The sequence below is a fragment of the Mus musculus genome, chromosome 19, assembly GCF_000001635.26.
Source record: "Mus musculus strain C57BL/6J chromosome 19, GRCm38.p6 C57BL/6J".
NCBI lineage: Eukaryota > Metazoa > Chordata > Mammalia > Rodentia > Muridae > Mus > Mus musculus.
The window spans coordinates 23,496,764-23,523,052 of NC_000085.6; the positions used below are offsets into that span (position 1 = coordinate 23,496,764).

Here is a 26,289-nt window from a genome sequence, read left to right on the forward strand (position 1 = left end):
AGCTGAGGAGCTGTTAGCAGTTGCTATCTTCTGTGGATTCGGCACTTTTCTTTTTGACTGTGGCCCTGGTAGGTTGTCTGTTTTGATGGGTACCTTATACCTATGCACACATGGGCAGCACTGATTGGACTGGGTATATAATTTTTTTTCAAAAAGAGAGGGCATGAAGTTAGGATGCGGATGTGGTGGAAGGGTATGGGCAGAGTTGGTCGGAAGTCGGGGTGGAAACTATCAAATTACATTGTATGCAAAAATGAAATTTCCAAAGAATAAATAAACATGGTTTATTTTAAAAAGAAGAAATAGGTGGCACAAGGCTGCTACTTAAAAATAAAATAATTTTCAAACTCTGATATTAAAAACTACAACTCGTGGATGGACATGATGGTGCTTACGGAGAATAAAGAAACTGCTCGAGAGACACATTCTGTCTTCCCTCTTTGTCCCTCCCCCGGAATCCGCACCTAATGAAATGCACTCTCTGCACTCACAAATAAAGGGCTCCTTTCTGGAACACTAGAAAGAAAGCAAAGTGACATGTTTTTCGAGGCACAGGGCATCTTCGCTTGTGGTTTCCTGGATTCCTTGAAACTTGGCCCAGTTCCAGGTGTCATTCTTGACAAATTCTGGAAGAACTGCAGAGAAACTGAGCTGCAATGATTCTTCTACCCTCAGTTTAAAAGCTTTATTGCTTTCTGGGAGAGACATTTTTTCCCCTCAGCATTATTTGTCTCCTTCTGTAAGATATATTACTACAGTCCCTGGCCATACCGGGGAGCCAATAACAGTTACTTATTTACTTTTTCTTTGACTTTCAGAGTTTTATAATCCTTTTAGTCAAGTCTTAGGAAGCAGGAGTTTAAAAACTGAGAGCCATGCAGGAGGTGTGCATGCCTCTCCCTTACACCACACCCTGGTCGGTGCAGAAGAAGAGCCAATGAGTACGAGGGAGGAGCATGGGGTCTCACCTCTAGCAGCCCAGCCAGCTCTGGGTTATGCAGAGTCATTAACCTTCAGTTAACGCTCAGGATGCTGCTTGCCCTTGAACACTTCATCGTTGTTTTTCCCATCTGGAAGATTCAGAGTTGGCTTAGGGAAAGGGCCTCTTTCAGTTAGGAACAGCCTGTGCTTCACTGCTCCCACACCCAAAACTAAAACAATTGATTATTTTTCCTCCAGCTGCTTCATTCAGGTGTCCATCGTCTTATGAAAATGTACATAAACATAAATCTTAAATTGAAAAGAACTAATTTGGAAAACTGGAATTTGAGTTACCCAGGTGCCCTTTTTTGTGGGTATTTCACTTCCTTTGAAAGACCTACTAGGCATGCTTGTGGTTTAAGAGAATCTCATTTCACACAGCATCCGAGGAATGCACTTTTGGTAGCCAATCAAGTATACTCACCTATGATCAACATCCTTGACTTTCATTGGCCCCTCACACTTTGCCCACCCATTTGTAACCATGGCAACCTTTCCTGCCTCCTTCACATTATTCCCAACTCCCTATGTGCATTCGTTCTCACGCTGCCTTCTCAATCAGCCCTCAGAGCCACCGCATCCTGCACTCAACCAACTCCTCTTGCTATGGAGTCTTTCTTTCTTCCTCCTCGGCAGTCTTCCGTTGGTTCCTCCAGCTCACCCCGGTGTTCCAGAGCATTCACTTCTGACCATCTACTCTTAGCTTGTCTTAGTCATCTCTGGCTGCCATAACTAAGTAACAGAACAAGCTGGGTGTGCTTCTAAGATACAAATCAAATTTATCTCTCTTGGTTCTGGAGGATGGGAAGTCCAGAGAGGGGGAGCCTGTAGACTCGGCGGAAAGGGAGGGTCTTCCTGCTGTGCCATCACGTGGAGAGAGGGACTAGTTTGCTATGCGACTTCCTTTGTTAGTATGCTTATGTAACGCCTAAGGAAGACACCTTCATGACTTCATCACTTTCCAAGAGCCCTATCACTTCTAGGACCATCACTTTGGGGGTTAGGAGTTCAGGACATTCGTTGGTAGGAAGCAAGGTCACTCAGGCCACAGCAAAGCTCAGCCTCAACATGAGGCCTGCTCCCTAACCTTTGCGGCAGGGATGCTTTGAAACCCAAGTGGTGCTCCTCTCTATAATCTGACACCAGATTTCCTTCATTCCTTGCAACCGTCTCAGTTTCACAAGATAACATATAAATTCTCTAGTCCACAGGCGGCACATACTTTTATATTTTTCTTGAAACAAATCAAACACACAGTTTTATGATAAAGAAAATACAACTGCTCACTTGTATGTGTTCTCTGAGGAGAGGTGCTTAGACCTCTAACGTGTAACAGATGTGCATCATTCCGAGATGGAGAAGAGGTCCATTTCCAGGAGATGTCCCAATAGGTTGGCAGTGTTGACGCAGAACTTAGAAAGGGCTACTCCACACTATGTTGTACAGATCAACAACCTCAGGAATTCTCCCACCTAAGATCTGGAACTTATATCCACAATGAAAGGCCAGTGACCAAGCCCTTTCCAGGACAGAAATCCCATCGCAGTATAGGAAGTTGATCCAGAAAAGAAACAGGATCCTTTGTCTTCCTATAAAATGAGAACATCTACTTCCAGAATTTATCTAATTTGCAACAAGGCAGCAAATTACATCCCTGTCAGCATATTTTCATCATTTTCTTAAAGTTTCTAGTCACCCTTTTATAAAATAATAATTCCATGCATAGCAATGATTCTCTCTGGAGAGCTTAAAGTGATTTACCTAAATTAACCTAGGCAGATGGTAACAGAAAAAAAAAATGAGTTTCTTGACTGGTAATCCAGTTTCAAGTTCACACACAGAAAGTAAACAGGATAAAAATAAATATTCTTATTTTCTACATCACTTTCTATCATTTGGCAATGGCTACTATTTCAACTCCAGGCAAATTCTCAAGTTCAAACTGCTCGTTTATTTTAAGTTATTTCCTGTTTCTTCCTTCACAACTTGGGTCTTTTAAGGGCATCTTGAAGAAGTCACAAATATAAGACCTGTTAGAATGCTAGGTCTTAGAAAGTATGCATATTTAAATTTTTTACCCTGTAGTGTTTGTCTTTGATCATATCAAAGCTAAACTTGGCTATCTTTTGAAAATTCAGAACCGTAATTTCCTTCTCTTTCACTAAATTCACACATAGGTGATATAATTATTTTATTTACTTTAGTACCTTCAAAGATCATTACAAATCTGCTAAGTTTTAATTGTTCATAAAGATCAAGTTATGTGCAAACAATCTCAAATCTATTTTCACTCCCTACAATTTGCATTTTTATGTTTCAGATTTGCATGCGTAGCAATAAGATGTGAGATCTGATTGCTAATTGCTTAAATACACAAAGTAATTTCAAGAGATGCAGAACTACAAACAATTATCTGAAAGTTAAGTGTCCATTAGAAGGAGTGTGCTCTGTGACTGTGGGAAGGTGTTCAGAAGAGGAGACAGTTCCCTGGAGCTCATTGAAAGAATAAGAGCAGACAGGTTGTGGAGGGATGCCCTGTTTCCTCTGAACCATTCTTATTTAATCCTCCTCAAGTCATAGTTTTTTTATTTAGACACCTGTGCATGCACACCACACACACACACACACACACACATCAGTAAGTGGGTGGTATGAAATTTTGTTTATTGTCTTCATTTAATATACAACTTCAGGTGAGCCCCTGACAGATGAAATATCTCACAAGGTCCTAATGGGCCCCAGAGCAGTAATCACTATACAGACCTGAAGCCTTACACTGACTGATATGATTAGCACTGGAGAATTTAAAGCTGAAGTGGCTCTAAGAAATTATCCAGTGATTTTCATTCTGTGTGTAGCTGAGAAAGCCAAGGTCATGGGAGTCTAGATGACTTGTACGTATGAAAATGGCCAGTTAGTAACAAAAGGGAGACCAAACCTAGATGCCTGGATTCTTGAACCAGAGTTTTCTTCTTCCTCTCCTCTCCTTTCCAGGAATGCACGTCAATGGCTGCCGCTGATCTCCCTCTTAGACACGCACCCCAAGGGCTGTTCTAACAGGAGAGCTTAGCAGATGGTTGTAAAAATGAAGTCACATTTCTGAAGCAGTAGCACCCTGATGTAGAATGGAGAGCCCTGAGTGAGGCCTCTGTAGCTCAGAGTTCTGCATGTGTTTGTTCCTCGTGCTCACTGAGCCCAAGTGCCACCCGTCATAAACAGTGTAAGAAGATGGAGTGCAGTCATGGCCACATGCTGCTGTTCAACATTTGCCCAGCCGCACTGATTGGGTAGCCTTGGGACCCACCTTCCTGACAGCATGGATCTTTAAAAGTCACTTTAATTGTGATTCCTTTTCTTAACTAATGTTCCCACGTACCCATTCAGTTAAGACCCATTTGTTGAGTGTTAAAGAGATGGCTCGTGGTTAAGAGTACACGTTACTCTTGCAGTGGACCCAAGTTTGGTTTGAGGCACCCACATGAATGGCTCACAACCACCTCTAACTCCAGCTCTAAGAACTCTTACACCCTCTTCTGACCTCTAGAGGCACCTATATTCAGATGCACACACACACACATACACACACACACACACACACACACACACACACACACACACACTAATAATGAGAAATATTTATTGGGTATCCACTAAGTATCATCACCAAGTTATTGTGCTAGGCTAAAATGGTAACAGACACCATCTCTCCATTTGAGCAATTTGATGGGCTAACAAGGGAAAGGACTCAGCAGGTGATGCTCTGTCAAGATGATACGACACAGAGGATCTTGTCCTAGACTAAGATTTGGCTCCTCAGAGAAAGCCTCTTGGGAGCTGAGGCCTGACAAATGGAAGTCACATAGATGAAGGGAAATAGGCAGAATTCTAAGTGTGACAGCCCAGGATGAGAGAAAATGAAGGGAATTGGTTATACCGCAGTTAGAATGGGAGGGCTGGGACTGAAGGAAAGAACAAGACAGATGGTGTGTAGGCTAGCCCTGTGCACTGGAACTTGATCCTAAGTGCAACAGAAAACTTGAAGAATTTTAAGTGACCAACAAAGCGATCACATAAGAGAGTATTTGATGAGGAATGAGTTTTATTTAAACCTCGAGGGTTCTCCCCATTGGCCTAATTTTATTTATATGCTTTCATTTCCATATTTAAATAACTCATTCTCATTCGTCCACAATTTTATATAAATCATTTCTCGAGTTAAATCTACTTGAACTGAACCTTCATCTTAAAAAAAATTCTGTCACAGGCAAATTATTTGAGTTTTAACTGAAAATGGCAGCAGGATCCATAATTACAAGTTGCCCATTGAAGCAAAAAAAAGGAAAGAATTCATCAACTAAATGCATGCACTGAGGATTTTCTATTAAAATGTTCAGATTTGAAATTGAGAGGAAAGCAAACTGGGGAACAGAAGGGCAAGAAAGCCACTGAAAAAAAATCACATCCAAAGCCCTGGGTCTGCTAAAATTGCCACACCCTGGCTTTTAACAGCAAGCACCACTCCGGAAAACCAGCCAAGGATGCCTGGCTATGCCAGGTGAGGCAGGTCCTGCCGGCAAACTGGGACCTCAGTGGAAAAGATACATCTGTGTTGCCAGAAGTGATGCCATGGCAAACAAACTTCTCCTTGAACTGCTTGCCACCTAGAACGTAGCTCTGCTAATGCACCCGGTGTCTAAGCCTCCCTGCGGTGTGCTGGTAAATCATGGCCAGTAGACTATGCACTTTACAGCCAGCGAAAGACACACTTATGTCTCAGCCAGCCTTGTAATGCAGATAGTCCCAGGAAGGGATCCTGAACTCTGTGGTTCTTTTGTTTCCACTATAAAACCAATGAGCTACTTTTTCTAGCTGGCTTTATTTGAACATTTTCTACACTCTTTAACAGCCTGAAAAGCAAGCAGAAATAGCGAGCATATGCAGCAACAGCATATTGTGCCTTTCTAAAAAGCTCCAAACCTCAGATTTCCAGTACAGGGTTCTTTAGGGAAAGCACTCCCCTCAAGCTAAAGACATTATTTGATCAAATAAAGGATTTATGGCCCACAAAAGAGGAAGTGATAGCAGACGGAGTGGGGATATGGAGCATCGAGGCCTTAAGTCAGACATGTGACAGCCATTTGGGAGATGAGAATAAAGAATATGGGTGGGGTACTTTGCAATTCTACAAAGTTAGGGCTTTTAGTGCTCAGTAGCTTGACTGTATACATTATACACAACTTTTAAATGGGTACACTAAAGCGCAAGTTTATTGTCTCTCTTAGAGAAAACACAAAGTAACACTCCACCGGCATCCAATCACTGCTGACACTATTATATCTACTTTTCCAAAATTCTTATGTAGCGCTTCTCGCTTTCCCTCTGTGTATAACTGTGCACATAGTCTCATTAATGCTACAGCTACGTATCCACACATGTTAAAGATGGCGTCGTACTACACACAGTATTTCAGAGTCCTTGTGCTCTCCACGATTATGAAAAGCAGCCTCTAGAGTTTGAGTTTGACAAATGTGGAGACTTGGATTAGTTCTTTGTTGTCTTCTTAACACGTAGAACATTCACGTGCTTGTGGTGGGCCAATAGCTATTGTTTGAGTGCACCATGAGTGGATACTGCCGCAAGTTAGTCAAGAAGAGATATGTGCTCATGCTATGTAACTATATAATTACACGAGTAAATATATAAGCGCAATAATTTCTTAGTTGTTTGGTCTGCTCCGTCTAAACCTATCTCTTGGGTCAAGTGTTCTCTGTTCAGTCTGTGGCAGAAAGCCATTGTTGGGCTGCTTTGACCACAGCCTGTACACCAGTCTAATACATCCTCTTTCCACTCTGTATATATAGATTTAGATAGATATAGAAGATGTAGATACGCAGATAGATAGATAGATAGATAGATAGATAGATAGATAGATAGATAGATGGATGGATAGAGGGATAGAGGGATAGAGAGATAGATGTGATGGAAAGAGAGATAGAGATAGAGGTAGAGAGAGCATCTTTCATATGCCTTGGCATTTGGCAGCAGCAAATGGTAGAACCAGGCAGGTGGGAACAGCCCCATTGAAACTCTTTAATGTAATCTTCTCCTGCAAGTCTCAAGATGCAGATCTTAGTTTTACAAGTATTACAGCCTGCAACAAGGCCTGTGACAGTGGGCAGTGTTAGAATTCCTAGGCCTGAGATATCTGAGCCTCTTGGCTCTAAAGATTTGACAGTTCTCTGGAACTCTCTTCCCGTGACCAGGAACTTCAGTTTCTCTTCTTGGGCTCAATATGGTTTCCAATCCTTCTTTAAGTTCTGCTCTCTACCCTCTCTCTACCTCAACATCTGTCTCTTGACCTGCTCGATAGACTCTTGCTAAGGCTGGTGCAGTAGTTGACCCCATGGGTGGTGTGAGTCTATTGTCACTCTGCTGCTGCTGTTGACTGCCAGCCTTGTGGCTCTGCCTCTTTGGCAGCTCTCGGAGCACCCAGTCACTCTGTTGCACATGTAGCATGGCCAGTCCCTGCTCAGCTGTTGCTGCTACTCCTCTACCATCTACCCACTGGCCTTTGCTATTACTGTGTTCAGGATTCCAGCTACTGTCTTATCTAGAGGCAGACAAGAAGACACCTCACCAAAGGAGACTTTTATTGGGCCCTAATATGTCTCCCAAGTGAGCCAAACTCACCAGGTGAGCGAAACAGCTCCAATAGAAAGCCTGAGAAGGTATGTTCGCCCTAATCCCAGCAAGCCTCTCCTGTAATCGAGATTTGTGGTTTCACCCAGCGCAGCACTGTCATTGTGGTGGTGGTGGTGATGGGGTAGTGTAGACCATACCCCAGGATGTTGTTAATGAGATTTTTGATGCACATCGTGGTGGTGGTGGAGTGTAAAGGTCAACCTTGTGAAGAACAAAGTGGGATGGAGAGCAAAGTACCACAGGCTCCTGCGACTCACTAAAGAGTCCTGATCTGCACATGGCATTAGATCTAAGATGGCTCCCGGAACACCAGTAAGACAGCAGAAAGGAACTGAGGCCAGGGTGGTGGCTGCTTCCTCCCATCCCCCCACCCCACCCCCATCTTCACAAAGTCCTCCTATCCTTGATTGGCCAAGAATTTAGGGCCTTGGAATTGGCTCAAATACTGTATGTAACATTACACAATAAACTCAGATTTGCAGCTTGATGCCAGTCTCCGGAATCTGATTCCTGGGATTCATCACGTGACTCTGTCATCTCTCACCACTCACCCTGCACCTTCATCCTTGATCATATTTCCACAATGGTGATCTATTGAAGTCACAGAAAACATCACTACCTCTAGAATATCCACCGATGGTCCACCCATCAACCAGCCTAGGCCCCCTCGTCAGCCCCATCTTCCACCAAGAGGAAGTTCTTATCCCTGTCTATAGTCCAAGCTTCATCATAATGAGCTTCTCAAAATTCAAAGCCAGGTTAGGAGATATAATTTAGTGGTAGAGCACTTACCCAAGTGCTCTTAGTTTGATCCTCAGTGTGACAACCAAGCAAGCAAGCAACCAACCAAGAATAAAACCAAACCCTTACTTACTTGGGAAGCTCAGGTGAGAAGGTTGTGAGTTTGAGGCCAGTCTGGGCAACATTGAGTGGAAACCCATCTCAAAAATGAAACAAAGACAAGAGAGCTCAAAGGCACAAAGAGGATTTAGACATTTCACCCAACGTGAAGGTTAGTTCTGCCATTTTTTTGCTCTATCCCATAAGTCACAATGTTATTTATGGAATTTGCTGATGGTTTTAAAGTTATGGTAAAACATGTGTTATGAATTTTGCCGCCATAATCATTTGTGAGCATGCAGTTCATAGTGTGGAGTACATTCATGTTGTTGTGCAGCTAATCTTGAGAACCCTTTCCTGTCCATGTCAATACTAAAGCTTTATACTCATTGGTCAACATCCCACTTTCCCAGTGTTCCTTGCCCACTAACCACCATTGTGGTCTCTGTCTCCATGGATTTGTGTGCTCCAGATATGTCATCTAAAGACTCTCAGATAGTGTTTGTATCTTTGCGACTGGCTTATCTTACTTAGCATAATGTCCTCAAAGTTCATAGATAGGTGAGTTGTCTGTGGACTATTCTGGAGGTAAGATTACTTCCTATCTATGTGTTCAGTTGACCACCATACCCTCCCAGAATGTCATGAACAGCGATCCCCAGTATGGTCCGAACTAGCAAATAAAAGTTTAGTTGAATTCCTCCTGACAAAATCTGCATTGATTTTTTTTTAATCCATTATTTCTTTTTGGCTTGTTTTTGTCTATTTTCTGTCTGTCTGTCTGTCTGTTATTGTTTTTCCTCTCCAGATTGGCCTGGAACTCATTATGCAAACCAGGTTGGTCTGGAACTCATTATGTAAACCAGGTTGGTCTGGAACTCACAGAGTTTGCCTCCTGAGTATCATTTTTTAAAAATGTATATGGAATTTAAAAAATATCTTTTAGAGGTGGAACTACATCTCAGAAAATAACTTTAGGGAAAGTCTATGTTAGGGCTAGAACTCCAGAATACAGGGTCTACTTAGTCTTTGGTTCATCTTTTAAGAGAGAGGAGGTTTATACCAGGAGAACATCTTGTTCTCAGGCCTCTTACTTGCTCTCCTCTACTAATATCCAAAATGGGGCTGTTCCTTTTTAAGGCTGTATAATATTTCGTCAAATATGCAATCCACATTTTGTTGCCGTCAGCCAGCACCTGGAATGTTCATTTCCTTTGGTTGTAAACAGTGTGTGAACTTGGGTGAATAGATATCTAATCAATACCTTATTTTTCAATTCTTTTGAGTTTAATTGGTGACTTTTCTTTAGCACATTAAAATTTTAGCATTTTCCTACATATTAGAAGGATGATGACTAATAACCTAACTTTTCTCCTTGTGAGGGATTCAAAACCATAAAACTGGCAACAGCTTAAAAAAATATATTGTACTAATTAGCAGCTTCTGACGATTTGAGACAGAAATCGACTTGCACTATTCTGGGCTGGAAACACTGTATTGGAAATGTCTGAGATTCCCTTTGGTACCTAGTGAAGACTCTACCCGACAGGTAGAAAGACTGCGGGTGCCTTCAGGGATTGCCTTCTGCGATTCTCTCTCCCTCTCCTTTCTGTGTGCAGCTCCATTCCCCGCTCACAGTTACCACGCAGGAGAAAAACTATCATCCAGTTTTCCTCACCATCATATCTAGCTCCAGTCCCCATGAGGAGACTAGCCTAAATCTTTCAGTCCCGAACCCAAAATCTCAGGGAATAGATTGACAGAGCCGATCCTGTTACACTGCAGTCCACCCATGAACTGCAGTTGGGAATGTGTACGATGGTATATAAAATGTCTGCTCGCTCCACAATGATGTTGATATGGGGGTGGGAGGGTGAAACCTCCAGAACAACTATGATGCTTCTGCCACCTCAGAGGGATTGAAGAGTGAAGGGCAGCAGGATACGAAAGCGCCTGCCTGGACCCGCAGTAAACACCAAGCTCATTATCTACAGTCGAAAACAAACGGAGGAGGGGTCACCCCCAAAGGCTCCACCTGTGCTGGCCAATCTCCTGGAGTAGGAGGCGGAGGTTGTGGGAAACTCTAGAGTATAAACCTGCATTAATCAGCAGCCCGAACCCACACATAATGAGGCAAAGAAAAGGCCTGCTGGCTCCGAGATCTTTTGCACAGTCTTTTGTTTCACGGGGCAAGTCCCGGAAGAGTTACATGGAAAGGAACTGAGAAAAGAGTGCTCCCACAAACAGTGAGCAAGTCCAGAGGCCACAATTAATAGGAAGCGATAATGACACTCAAAGATCCTGGGCTGCAACACTTCCAGGAGAGGAAGCCCAGGGATAATTCTGAGGCATCTTATTTGGCAATGAGGTGGGGGCGGGGGAGGCAGTTGGCCACAGGAAGCACGGAGAAGTGTATTAAACCCCTGCTGAGAACAGAAGCTAAGCCCTACAGCATTTGCTGTCCGCTTCCAGGAAAAAAACCGTTTCTTCTGCTTGTTCATCGATTCTGAATGTTAAGTAAGTCTTTCCCGCAGTGGTTCCAGGTGCCAGGCCACTGAATCTCAGACAGCAAATGAAAAATGAGGCCTGCAAAAATGGAATCCTAACCCGACTGCTGTGAATATCACCAGCAGAAGCAGAAGCAGAGCACATCTGCAAACTGCTGGCTGGAGGACCATGGATCGCTGCCCTCCACACAAGCTTTTCATGGCCACGCTAGGGTATCCTCAGGTTTAGGAGCGAAGAAGGAGTGGATGGGAGAAAGAGAGATGAAAGAAACTGGCTTGTGAATTAAAATCTCTTTTTAGTAAAACACCGTTTCTCCAGCGCAAACTACTGACTTATACAAATTCCCGCACCTGATAGCCACAACTCTTTCGTGGCAAATAGGTTTATCAGTTATTATATGTGAGCATGTTCAGTCTCCACAGTGAGATTATGAACTCTCAGAAGGCAAAGGCAGAGGCCTACCTCCTTTGTTTAAGAGGAACCGATGTTCATTCCTTGTCTCCAGCATACATGGATGCACGGGATATTGCAGTATTGTACAGGTGCCTCCCAAGTATCCTACTGGATGATGAGCACCCACCGCTGAGAAACTAAGGCGCTGCAGAGCAGTGATTGGTCCAGATTCACACCGCGATTGAGCTGAGATCCAACACATGGCTATTGGAATAAAAAGCCTGGGCACCGTTCCTCCTCACCACACTATCTAATTGGCAGACACTGCTGTCCTCCAGCAAGCATCCTGATAGCAGTAAGAATTGCAACTATATTCAACACTTCCTCTAACCCATGTATTATGATAGATGCCTTGCATATATTGCTTCAGTTAGTTCTTATCATGGAAAAAGGAGTTCTATAGTATCCATATTCTCTAGCAGATGAACAAGCTAAGGCACATGGTTATTTAAATAGCCCTACACCTTATGACTTCTACAGTAGCGGTGACATCAAGAGCTGACCTAATCTGTCAGAGTATATATGTGCTTTTAATTATCATTGCATATTAATTTCAAGATATAAACACACACACACATACACACACACACATCAGGTTGTATATTTTGGTATCTACTCTATGCCAGAGTCTGAATTCACCCTAATTTAGCCCTTGTTAGAACCCTCAGAGCAAAACAGATATTCAGTAAATTGTGGAATGAATGAACACTGAGTTTCCATTAGGATCACTCATAGGGAAAGCTCAGAGACACCCTTGTATCTGCATTGCTAGCACCTTGGGTTCCAAACTGCAGAGGAGCAGGAGAGCTGTATGAATGCTAACCCTGTATGAGTGCTAGAAGCGTGGGGGCAGTTCAGACATGGAAGATGTTTTAGTTTGAAGATCAGTGTTTTCTGAGGTCCATGGTGACCCACGCGTGCCACAAGGCAGGTCTTCATTGGTTTGGCAGCATGCGGAATGAACTATGCCAGAAAAAGCAACCTTACAAGGAAAACAAACAAGGAGCCTTGAGCTAGGCTCAATTTTTACTGTTGCTCTATATTCATAACTCCATGCACATATACAATATATTTTGATCATATGCTCCACCACCATTATCCTGTCATCACCGTCTCTCCCCCATCCATAATGGAACATTGGTAGGAGTGGCCTTGTGCAGGTCTTATGCCTGTAACTACCACTGATGTGAGGATGTGTGTGAAATAGCTACGCCATGTTCTGGAGATACTGTTTCACAATATGCTAGAGTCTGAATTCCCCCATCTCTGGCTCTTATATGCTTCCTGCTTTCTCTTCTATGATGTTCTCTGAGCTTGAGGGAGTGACGTAGATGTCTGTTTAGAGCTAAGCACCTGCCTATCACTTACTCTCAGCACATTGACCAGTTAGGAGTCATTGCATTAACCATTGCCCGCTGCAAACAGAAGCTTTTCTGATAAAGGCTCAGCGCAGTGCTAATCTGTGGGTAAAAACTTAAGTAGTTAGAAGGTGGTTTGAGGCTACATCCTCAGTTGGGAAGCAGTAGTGCTGGCTTCCCCCCTAAGGGGTATGAACTCCCTAGCCATGGGCTTTTAAGTAGGCGTACAGTACCAGGCATCAATCCTTCCTGCAAAATGAACTTCAAATCCAATTAGAAAGTGATTGGTTACACCCCTAGCTGTCGTGCCACTGTGGTACCAGTGGGGGCGAATGCTACCTGGCCGGTTGGGATTATAGTTTGCAAGATTCACAGCTGATAAAACTATTGGTGAGTTTTCTCTTCCAGATGACTTTGCCGTTACTTTCTATGGAAATTATTAGTCTCAACTTTGTAGAGGAAATTTAGCCTTTCTAAGCAGGTGTGTGTGTGTGTGTGTGTGTGTGTGTGTGTGTGTGTGTGTGTGACGACCAGATGAATTATGGTTTCATGTGATAGCCAGGGAAGAATGAAACGCATGGGATAAAACATTCAATTTCTTAGCTCTTCCTTTCCTTTTCCAATCTCTGATATCATTTGCACTAGGCATGGCCACATGATTTGCTACAGTCAGTGGAGTATGGACATAATTTAGGAGTCACTTTAAAAAAAAAACACCACTAGATTTTCCAACTCTCTTTTCATGATGACAGATGCTGTCAAATAGCCTGCACTTCTGAGTAAAAGTGGTACAGACTAGAGCCCCGAGCTAACTCACGGAGGAGGCCACATGCGTAGGGAAAGAAACCTTGTTACTACATAAAGAATTTTAGCCAAATCAGATTAATATGCCAATTCATAAGCTGTGTGACCATAAGCAAGTCGTTTATTTTACATGCAAAACTAAGATACTAGCTTTTAATGGAAATGAGTGACATTCATACAGGGGGGCTAGGAGTAGCTTTCAGGAAGACAGTGATAGAAAACAAAATGGTTATAAGATTGTGTGTGTGTGTGTGTGTGTGTGTGTGTGTGTGTGTGTGTGTTTGTGTGTGTGTGTGTGTGTGTGTGTGTGTGTGTGTATGTGTGTGCGCGGGCGCGGGCCTAAGAAAGCAAGAGTGATATATAGTATACAATTGTAAAATTGTCCTGGGAGAAGATCTAGAGACTTTTCACATTTTAAGAGGGCCTGTGTTACCCAAAACGAGGCTAAGAGCCTGGATAATCTATGGGGCTATTCACAACTCCAATGTGCTTTGTGGTATAGGGAAGAGAGTGAGAAAGCTAATTTGGTTCCTCTACTATCTGGTATTTCACGGCTTGCCTTGAGTTAGATTTTTATTAAAGTTGTTTTCCAATAATTACATTTAAGAGCTCTGCTTAATAGGTTCTCAGATATTGAAATCTCAGGAGCTATTTCTGAATGAAGAACGGATTTGGGGCAATTCTTTTTAACTATAACAGAAAATGTCCTTCAAAATGTGATAATGAAGACCCAGATCTTGTTTGGGTGGTAGGAAAAAGTTGCATCTTTTCTTTGCAGAACAAGAAAAGGCCACTTTTTCAAAACCATATCCTCACATATGACTTAATGCCCGAGAGGCTGGAGGGTAAAGCAGAAAAGGCTTGCACACCAAGATAGTGGGTAGACTAGATCCTAGAGTCTGAGCTATGTAAATGGGTGTCCAGGTTAGCATTGAATTCATCATGCTGATCGGCCATACTTTCTCATCTCTAAATGAATTGACTAGGATAAATTAGTGCCACAAAAGCACAGCCCCCAAAGCAGTTTCTGGTTGCTGGTCACTGTCCTAGAGTGCAGAGACCTACTGTTACCTCTGCAACTCTAGCGCCCCCTGTCTTCTAGTTGTATAGGTAGATGCCACTCAGCAAGTTCTAGGATTGAACTAGGTTCATATGCACACATCCAGGAGGCTAGCTTCCTTCTGGCTGTCTAAATATAGACTCTTTTTCAAAATATAGAGCTGCTGTGTCTGAATTGTGTGGTGCCCCCATAGAAATTGTATAAACATCATTAGCTTAAGAGTCAGGTGTGGTAGCACACAGGTTTCAGTTGATTATTGTCTTCCTGTGCTCTACCAAGGCATCTCACTCCAAAGACTGTGGGCCTCCAACACCAGATCAAACTCTTCTACCAAGAATCCCAACTACATGACAGGCAGACACACAGCTTCACTTTTCCCTAGCCTTCAAGAAAACACCTTCCTTCATTTGGAAGAGTCGGTAGGAACTTAGACATATGACTCTGGTAGCTTAGATCTTGAAGGGCATTAATAATCCAAGTTAGAAAGAGTGATTAAAGTGTCAGCCCCATTCATAGGACTCTCAAAAAAATTGCTCATGCATTAATGCTTACAGCAGGAATAAACCAGTTAAAATCAGACCCCTGTCTATAAATCTGGTTATTTGGCATTTCTTCACATTCCACAAGCTACTCCTCATCTTTGTAATTCAGTGACAGGCTTAAGTTAGTAAACTAGGCCAGACCACAAAACAATGGTCCAAACTTGAGGATCAACAAGAATAATGACTGAGATGATGTGTACACACTTTTACTCTGGTTTACTCCCAGATCAGCTCAACTGGCAAACAAACAATAATGTTAGAAAAGCAAGCATGAGCAAATAAATACTAAGCCTTGCCAGGGCAGAGGCTGAGATCCCAGGTCACAGTATCCCGTGCAAAGTGACCATCTTCCCTTTAAGCCTTTAGGCTATGCTGAGGACCACACTGATGTCCAAAGGCCTAATTGTTAGCATGGAAGAAGAGCTTGCTTCTTCATAATGGCCTATTTCCCACAGGTCTCTGTAGAACCTGGAGGAAATTTGGTCATGCCATCTTATTGTCAGTTAAAGCTCAATTCTGTCCCTTGTGACCAAACATCCTATTAGGCACAGCTGAATTCTATTTAGTTCTCCATAATCCAAGATTGGCATTGGTTCACAATGTTTCACTCTGCTCTATTTTGTCTACCTTCTAAATTTATTGTGTAGAATACATGTTTACACATATCTTTAACCATCTCATCAAGTCAATAAGGAAGTGTTATTCTGTTATTCAAATGAGAACACAAAGGTTTGTGTGAGTGGTGTGTACATGTGTAAGTGGACTTTACTGGTCCATCATTACAAAGCTGTTGTGCTATAAAGAACAAGAACTCAAACCCAGAGCCATTTGACTTGAGTGTATATATTCCATCTGTTTCCTACTTTGTCAAGCTTCTGGTCATAGCATTGATTCTATTGCACACACTTATACAGCCTCTGATCCTCTTGGGCTCCTTTCTGTTTTTTTTTTTTTAAGAAGAAAGTCTAAACTATACCTCTCCACAAGATTGTTGGGGCAGAGTGAATAAGAGAAGGAGGAGGATATTAGGGTGGATTCTAGGAACTGCCAACAATTTGTCTGCTTCTGTTCATCTGTTTTCAATGACTACCTATTTTTCTTGTTTTTCTTAAACAACTAACAAATTGTCTCTGTTTTAGACCTATAAATTCTCCTACACATCCCAAGCCAATGAAAAGCCCCTGAGGGATGAGTGCGTAGCTACTGATCTTACATCTGTGTGCATTCATTTGCCCATTGATCTCTACAATTGTTCTGCAAACCTTCAGTGACAGCCCCTCTTCATGTTCCTGCCAAAACATCTCCTCCATGATAGTAAGTTGCCAGAATCACCATCATTAGTGGAAGATAGTTATTGCTGATTTTCAAGCTCTCAAGTAGCCTGAGAGACTGGCATGGGATTTCTTTTGTTATGTTTCCCGGATCCTAAGTGTGTTCTACTGGCCAGTGTGAAGCCAGAGAGAATGACAAACTTCCCCAGGTCCAGCTGCATTGATGCCCTGGATTTGGGTCATTTAGATGATCTAGAACAAAATTGTCAACAAAACAACCCTGTAATAGACGCCCTTCCTTAACCTCCAGAGCACAGGTTTCCACCTCTGACAAAGGGACTGACTGGATTCTGTGTACAGAAGTAGCTCCCTATGATCTAATGCTGCCTGCTGCATGGCCACTAAACTGTTAACTCCTTATAACGTCTTGCATCTGAAGGAGGAAGAGGTGGAAAGGAAAATCACATTACTTCAGGCCTTGTAGAAAAGAAAAGAAATTTAAAATGATACAATGTAAACTGGGATAGCAGAGTATTCATCTCAACAGGTTTGCAGTCACAACTGAGATTTGAGGACAAAAGCCAGAGTATTTGTAAGAGAACAGGTTGCTGCCTTCACCAGCCACCCATATATCACACCGTGGTGGCAATGAAAGAGACTGGAGCTCTAGAGTGAGCTGCATCCTCCCTCCTCCCTCCTGACTCAGCTTCTTCCTCCATCTCCAGTAACCTTGTAAGTGTGAAATGAAGCCCACTGCTCCACGTCCTCTGACTTCATTAGCTCTTCTGCCATGGGCCTATATTATGTTTGTAGCATTCTCTCATGAGCTGAATAACATGACAGAAAAGGTAGGGATGGAGAAAACACCAAGACAGATGCCAGAGACTCAGCCCCAAGACACCACCAGTAGAACACCTTGAATTGATCATTACAAAGTTACAGATAACTGGAAAATGCTGTCTGATAAATAGGGGCAAATTGAATGCATCCCTGTCCTGTGCAGCCAGAGCCCCTGGCAAGAATTGCAAAGATAGCTCAGTCAACGAACATCGAGTGTCACAAGCATTAGGGTCTGGATCCCCAGCAGCCAGCCATGGAAATAGCTGGGCATGGTGGCATAGCATGAGCTTGTAATCCCAGTGCTGAAGAAGGAAAGACAGTACGATCCTTAGGGCTCGCTGGCCAGTCAGTCTAATGTAATTTGTTTGTAAGCTCTGGGCCACAAAGACCCTGTATCAAAGTGTGTGGGTGTCCATCCTGAGGATCACATCTAAGGTTATCTATGTGATTACATATCACATGCACCTCCATACATAGTCATGAACACACCCAAGGCAGGAGAGAACCCTAACCACGCCCTACATCATATTTGTTTACAGTTTTCTTTATATGTGGAAACAACTGACCAAAATGATACTTCCTTTCTGTTTAATAGTTTAAGGTTCAGTTCAATTTGGGGCATACTATAAAACTGAGAGTCTGGCTAATTGTGGATTTGCCCCCAAATCTCTTAGAATCCCCCCAGAATTAGCTATGTAATCTATATATGATCTCATAGACTCAGATGGGAATAACCCACTATGAGAAAAAAAAATCAAAGGAAAGCCACATTTTAAGCAAAATGCTGTAGTTTGAGGAGTGTCTGTGCCAGTTTCCTGCTCATCCAATCTGCTTTTGTTGTATAGTCCTTCAACTTTAGAGATAGCATCTTGTCACTTCTTTTAAACATTATTTTTCCAGCCACTTTTGGCTAAGATGGTTGAGGTTAGCACCTCTGTTTGAACAGCTGTGGTACATTAGGGGAACAATGATTCTTCCCGGCTTCTGGAGGTGGAGGAACCTTGACAAAATAGCCTCCAGTCCCTTTCCTTTTCATCCAGAGGTATTTAACCTTGGCCTTGTACCCTTTCATTCAACTCTTCATTCTAACCTTCTATAAACTGTTCTCAAACCAGGTTCCCCAAGGAACGTGGGTTCACCTGGCCACCCGCTTGGAATTTCCAAATTTTTATTGCATGGACAGGGCTTGTCATTAAAGAACCAGGGAACTGGCCTTCAAACTACTGCTCTGTGACATTAGTGAGTACTGGCCACCAGTAGGGATGCTTCAAAAATCACTATGAAGCAAAGAGGCACAAAAAGCTGACTGTCAGCCAGGAATGAAATAGGTTACGTTTGGGCAGATGGTTAATGTTAGGAGGAATGGTGTCCAGACTCATGACCCTCTTTTTCCTTAGCATCAGTGTCAACAAAACAAGGCAGCCTGACTCAGGCGCTTGAGGTGAAGGAACTGTGGTATTCTGCTCTGAGCTCTCCTCATGTCTCTTTCCTATCAGCCATCTGTCTATTGTCTGTTGACCGTTACCACATGACTGGATTGTTCCTGTGATGGGAGTTACATTTTTCTGCCTAATTGGATTTTTTTTTCATTGTTAGCTTCTACATTCATCAGAGTCATGAAAAACATCTCTACAGTCTAGAAAAATGAAACATTGCATTTTGGTTTCCACTTTTCCCTCCAAAGGAAATTGATATTTTTAGAACGTCTCTTCTGATTTATAATCATGATAATTGCACACTGTGTTAGACTGATGGTCCTTTTTTTACCTCTGTCGGTAAATCCAGGGGTTGATTCAGTAGTCCACATTGACTGAAATAATAAAGAGCATTCCCATAATGTTATTTTCCTCTCCCTGTGTGGGTACTTGGAATAGTACAGAAAGCATAGACATCATTATGGTCGAAGGGAGGATGAAGAAGAGTGTGATAGCTCACCCTGCCTTCTCCTTCTCAGCTGTCTTGGAAGCCAAACTGTAATAAAGGACATCTTCATGTGTTCAGAGTTGCCCAGCAATGGTTGTGTCTCCCAAAGGTTGCATCAAAAGGCATCACTATGAAAAGAAAAATAGAACTACACAGAGCCACGAGCATTAAAGGTCATACCTAAACTCGGTGCACATCTAACTAGATGCCACATAATTACACAGCAAAACAAACATGAGCACTGACGAGTTTAATGTTTTCACAGTACTCACTTTGGAAAAATACAAATGTTAAGTCCACCATCGCACATGGCCACACACACATTTTTTTTCTTCCCATGGAGGAATATTCTTGTAACGTATTGAATAATGTCATCTGTGCTTGACTTAAAAGAGACTGACCAAAAGGACCAAAGAATTGGGTTCTGTCTTAGTGTTTCTGTAGCTTAAGCCAAAGTCAATTATAATCTCACTCTATCCCAAATATGAGCCCATGAACTTTTTAGTTTGAATAACATCTCCTTTGTGTTTATCTCTGTCATTACATGCGCCATCACTTTGCCCAAGACAAGCTACAAAACTTCAGGTTTAGCTTAGTTTAAGTCCTATCTTCAGTTGTGTAGACTTCATTTCTAAGAATTCAGCCAACTGCAAATAAAAACTATGTGGAGGGAAAACTGGTGTCTAAACCAAACTCGAACAGTTTTCTTTTAATTGTTCCTTCAACAATACATAGCCATGGCTATTTATATAGCATTTACATTGTAATAGGTTTTGTAAGTAATCTCAAAATGATGTCAAGTTCAGAGGAGGTCATGTATGGGTTAATTGCCAATACTATACCATTCTAAAGAAGAGATTTGATTGACTGCAGTCTGACACCCACGGGGAAAGGAAAGCTCTGAAAACCGTCCTCTGCATACTGGAAAGCTGCATTCAATTTTGGATAGCACCACCTGTATGAAACCTTGTTAGGTGTTGTAGGAGATAGAAGGACGTATATAAAACAGCGCCAAACTTGGTAGAGCGAGACATGTCCACACATGAGAAAAGAGTTAAGGAAATGCCATGTCAAAGCTAAAGGTTCTAAGCATCACTCTGGGTCTGTAAAGAGGAAGGCTTCAGAACAATGAGGATGTTGTAGACTTCACCCTGCAACCATGGCAGGAGCAAAGGTTAAATGCTTCAGAAAGACCCAGAGGAGATCATTAAAGAATCCCAGCAAAGCCCCTGGACTCTTGCCTTCCTCATGCTCTGGTGGTTGTTCCTTCATTTCTGCATTTTTATTGCCCATGCATGAGAAGTTTGAATGACAACAATAGCAACTTGGTAGGGTTTTTTTTTTCCCTTAGATCCATTGCATGCCAGCAACAATATATGTACTTTATATATTTTAACTTACTTAATTCTAATAATTGTATAGGTAAATCCCATCCTTAGGTACATCTTAAAGATGATGGAAAAACACAGAGATGTATCTAATTCCGCCAATAGTTAGACATGAGGTAATTGAAGGCCAACATTCTATCTGGCCCCAATGGTAGACCCTAGTCCATCCAGTGTGTTAGTAGGTCAGGACATAGGTGGCCTAGTTGAGGGAGAGATGCCTTCCCACTATTGCCTCTCACTGAATGTGGCAGGTAGGAGAGCAGGACTCACAGTCATGAAACCAAGAGAGCTGGCTCTGCTCGTCACCATCTACAGCACTCAGGGGGAGCAGGCCTTATACCTCTCCTGGGTAGCATAGTCCACTTGGCTGGTGGTGAAGCGGGAGAGCTGGTCCCAGGTCATGAGAGCAAGAGAGCTAGCCTTGCCCCTCACCAGTGGCTGCATTCAGGAAAGTGGGGAGAACAGATTCCTTCTCCTTGCCTGAGTAACACAGCCAGGCTGGCCCCGGTGGCAAATATGAAGGGCCAATCCTGCAGAACCAAAGCTGCAGGATCTCCATGACACAGGGCAGCAACGGAATATCCGAGAGGAGTCCCTGTAAGGATGCAGTCCTGATAGTGTAGTAAATGCCAGGGGCCTCAAAACAGACTAGTGGACATTTGCAAACAAAGAAGTGTGGACAAAGGGGCAGACTGTGGGACACACTGGGATATGCTATGGTTTCTAGGACAAGATTGTTTTAAAGATTCTATCTTATTTTTCTCTCTTTTGTGGGGTAGTTACAAGGGCAGAGGGCAGATACTAAGGGATGGGGATATGAGTGGAAATGGGGTGCATGATGGGAAATTCACAAAGAACTAATAGTAAGTTAAAAAATGTTCAAACAGAACAAATCTCTGCTGTCAAGAAGACAAGGGTCACACTTCAGGTGAAATATAAGAAATACTCTCTATTTCTTCAGATCCTCTCACATTGCATTCTGCTTGTGTTTTGAGAAAAACTTGATACTTCCTCCAGCAGCAGTGGATCTAGGCAGTTTCTAATATTGCCACCCAATGAAGTTATAATTTGACCATGTTCTTCCTGAATTCCATTCATCATCAAATAAAATCTCCATATATTTTTTTTTCTGAAATAAGAATCGCTGGCATTCCAGGTCTCCGTACATTGTCTATGCTGTAGTTCACAAATTTTAAGCCTTGTGCCGGCACTGACTGTCACTCCCTCCTGTCACGCTTCTAGCATCTGCTCACTTTTTCTAATCTAGGAAGATCCTTTTTAGTATGAATTCTTTTCAGTTATGGTTTTAACAACTGTTTTATCTACAAAATGTAGCAAGGAAATTCTTTACAGAGCCTCCCATGTAATAACGATGTTCTTCACAGAGCTGCCCATGCAGTAAGGATGCTCTTTGCAGAGCTGCCCATGTTCTTTGCAGAGCTGGCCATGTAGTAACAATGTACCTTACAGCATCATGCACATTACTAATGAAGGGTGGCTGAGAAGACTGGCCTGCCTTTTGCTTTTGTTTTTCCTAAATGGCTCTGTTCCAGTAGACAACACACTCTGGTACATCTGTTCAGTCAACTATAAATCTCCCTAAATCTTTCATGACTTGGTCTACATTTGTTTCTCTTATATGCAAATTACTATCCTTAGGGATTTTATCCAAACCTTCTTTGAGTGTTTGTTTGTTTGTTTGATACAGATGTGTCCTTGAAAAATAAACCTAATAACTTTAAAACCAGAATCACCCTATTTGAAGAGAATGCGTTCCTTTATAAGCTTGCTTTTGGTATTAACATTCTTTTCTAGTATTTTCAGGCAACTTCTATAATAAGCAAATTCAAACTTTTATCAATGACAAGTGTCATACTTGTGCATCCTGTACCACCTGATAATACTGGGATGTGCTCACTGCCACTCTTCTGTGCCATTCCTCTTACAGTGGTTTTCTAGCTCGGAAACACCAGGCTTGTATTAGTTTGCTGTTGCTGCTGAAACATATTTCCATGGAGTTTCTGGCTTCAAACAGCACAGATTTGTTATAGTACAGCATTGAAATAATAAAAAAAAAAAAACAAAAACAACAACAGTTTCACTGAGTTAAAACGAAGGTGTTGGCAGGACTGGTTCCTCCTGGAGCCTCTGATAGGACAATCCCTGCCCTTGCCTTTCCCAGCTTCTAAATGCTGTTCACATTCCCTGGCTGGTTATCGCCGCCATCAGAGGCATCACTCCAACCTTTGTTTCTTTCCCCACATCCTCTTTTGCTTCTTTGACCCTCCAACCTTCTTCTCATAAGAACATTGGTTATTACAATGGACCCATTTAGGTAGTTGGATCTTCCCATCACAAGAGCTTTAGTTAACCACATCTGTAAAGTCCTACTCACGATGAGAGGTCACATAGTCACAGGTTTCAGGGATCATGATGTAGCTCTCTTTGAAAGAGGCCATTCACATCCCATGGTAGTTGCTTAATTATCTGGGGATGCCATTTATTTGTCTTTGTTACAGAAATGAATCCGGATGGGCTAATGTTTTTCCTGGGGTATTTTTTTCTTTTGGAATAGTTTTCTCTGCAATGCTAGCCTTTCCACATTGGAAAGCCTTTTTCTAAAGGGAGTGGGCAGGGGACAAGTGAAGCAACAAATGGATAACTCCACATTCCCCTGTCTGATTTAAAACTGCCTGGTCCAGTGGCCATTTCCCACTTTGCCCATCTATACACCCACACCCATGCATGTGAGTGCTTGCGCGCATGCACACACACATACACATACACACACACACACCACACCACACACATACATACAGACATACACAAATCACACACACACACACACACACAAATACACATACACGCATACACATAAACACACACACACACACACACAAAGGTAGAGATGAAAGAGTCTCTTAGTTTTTAATATTTTTCCAGTCTCAATCAACTTGCTCCCTGCTGGCTTTTCTGTATGATTTATTGGTACAAATCTGTGCTTCTGGTCTCATGCTCAGCCTTGACTGTGCACTTTTCCTTCAAAATTCTGTTTCTGTTCTTTCTATTCCTCTCTTTGGGTGGTTGTAAGGGACACTCCCTGCATCCCCGTCATTAGAATAAGCCATGATTACAAAGTAAGCATCCTTTTATTGTAAGCTACGCGTTCTTCGTAAGTGATGGTCCCTTTTAGAAACACACTACAAACTCATTTTACTGATTTCAGATTAAAAGAAGAAAAGCCAATGGGTGTGTCTAAACATGCCCATTTGTTCCTCTTCCCTGCCATTACAAATTCCGAGATGATTCAGTCACTTCCTCCTACGGTCACCATACCTTCTGGGACACCAACTGGCTTTCCCTTTTGGTTAGAAATGAGCGGAGGCTCTGTGCAATTTGTCCTCTAATCAGTCCTTCCACTTTTAGCAACAGGAACCTCCCAACAGATGTCTGGAGAGTTGAAGTCATGACATCACCTCATCACTGTTACAGGGGAAAGGAGTCTTTACCGCTGACCACCTCTCTGTGATCGTGTGTCTCTGGCCACAAGCTTCCACACAGTTCTGGACTCTTCCACATGGTTCTTGTTTCTAGATAATACTCCGACTTAAGTAGGAATGCTTAGGCTGAGAAAAGTTAGACTACTTTTCTAGCTTATCTAGCTAGAGATAAGCTTAGGTGTGCCTGCAAGTGGACCTGAAACAATTTGCTGCTCTTGGAAATACATCAGTAAAGGGCAGACCTCTGATGCCATTTCAGAGAGCTACATGCTTTTAGAAACGACTCCTGCCCGTAGGCATAAGGCGTGCCACCTGGCCTGTGGCTTTGCTTTCACCGCTTAGCCACCTCAACTAGATTAGAGGTGAGCACGTGACCTCAGCGAGATCAGCAGAGTGACCTCAGGACTTCCATGGGGGATGCTGGGATGACATTTTCCTATGCTGTCGAGGTGGACAGGGAGCACACAGGTCAGGGCTTACAGCCATTTTGAGACTCCAAGAAGAGCTCATTTGAGAAGGTGCCATCTCGTAGAAAGGGAATGAGAAGAACTCAGGTTTTTAGGGCATTGTTGACAGCTAGAAGGTCAAGTCTTCCGATTTTTAGTCTCTTGTCTTAAAACTTATTTTTCTAATTTCCATTTGAATGTATATATAAAACACATATATATAATATATTATATGTGTATATGTATATATGTAATATATATTGTACATACACATGCATATATGTATACATGTATATTTATATATATGACATGATTTTTTTGCTATAGGTGAGAAGGTTAGTGTGTAAGGAAAAAGACTGGAGAGGACAGAGGATGAGCTCTGAGCTTTGGCCATCAGAAGGCATTTTCATCGTGCCCTGTCTTGCTTCTGTGCATACAGTAGAAAGGAAAATGAGCAGATTTTTTTCACTGTATGTCAGACAGTCATGGTGGTACATGTCTGTTACCTCAGCAGTCAAGGAGAGACCAAAGGTATGAGGATGGAGATCTGCCTGAGCTACATAGCAAGATCCTGTCTCAAAACAACCAACGAAAATGTTGTATCTCCAAGAACAACTCCTGCTGCTGTAACCTCAGTCTGAGTCACAAGTGTGTCATGCCAAGGAGTTAGACAGTATGGGGACATTTAGTCAGAATTGGTAGTATGCAGAGTTCCATTTCCCTGCCGTCCCAACTGCTCATAAAAACCCCGTCAGTCATACAACCGTTCTAAAGATAAGCCTCTGAAACACCCTCTTTCAGGTGCCAATAATGGCTCCAAATCAGACAGAAATTTAATTTATAATCTTTCCCCAACAACTTTCCTACCTTATTTAAGTCAATCTTATTTTCTACAACAGTAAGGAAAGCAACTTGCAAAAATCTTAAATAGCTCTAGAGATGATCCAAACTGTTGCAGTGCCCTGAGCCCTCATCCAGGATCTGCATCTCCACAACTGGGGGGCTTCTTCATCTCCCCAATCCTCGGCCCACTCAAGCAAACTTGGCTTAATACCATCATCTGTATAAAAACCCAGGCCTGTTTCAACTCAGTTTCTGCTTACATATAAGGTTGTGTTCATGTATCTTACAGTCTCTCCCCAGCAGAGTATGCGCCCCTTCAGCCATAAGCCACAGCTTTACCGTGGAGGATAACCTAACCGATCTGTGTCCTTGGTACCTGGCACACATAGTAAGTCTTCAATAAAAGCTCATGTGGAAGGAATGTCTTTATTCAATGTTTGGCTACAGCTAGCACTCCCTGCTGACTTCGTGTTCCCTGCCATCATGTGCCTTGGGCCGTAGAAGAAGCAGACTTAAAGGGGGGATTCCCATAAATGGGATGATAGTTTCTCACAAAGCCAAGCATGGAATGTCATGTGATCTAGAAGTTCCACTCATAGGTATACACTGTACTTACCCTTCTAGGGTGAGCGTGCTTAAGTGGTGTGTGTGTGTGTGTGTGTGTGTGTGTGTATTTGTGTGTGTGTTTATTATTGTGTTGTGTATAAGATTTCTGGGGCATGTTTAGTGACTCTGAGTCTAACTTTCTTTCTTTGTTTTTATTCAACAGGATCTTATTATGATGCCATTCCTGGCCTTGATTTTACAGACCCCTGCCTGCCTCTGCCTCA

General features: G+C 42.5%; 1 long non-coding RNA gene across 1 annotated transcript; it reads left to right on the top strand.

Annotated features, from left to right (window-relative positions):
- Positions 1 to 26,289, top strand: Gm34012. Its single transcript, XR_386614.2, has 3 exons — positions 1 to 68; positions 25,749 to 25,847; positions 26,229 to 26,289. It is a non-coding gene; the product is annotated as a predicted gene, 34012 (long non-coding RNA).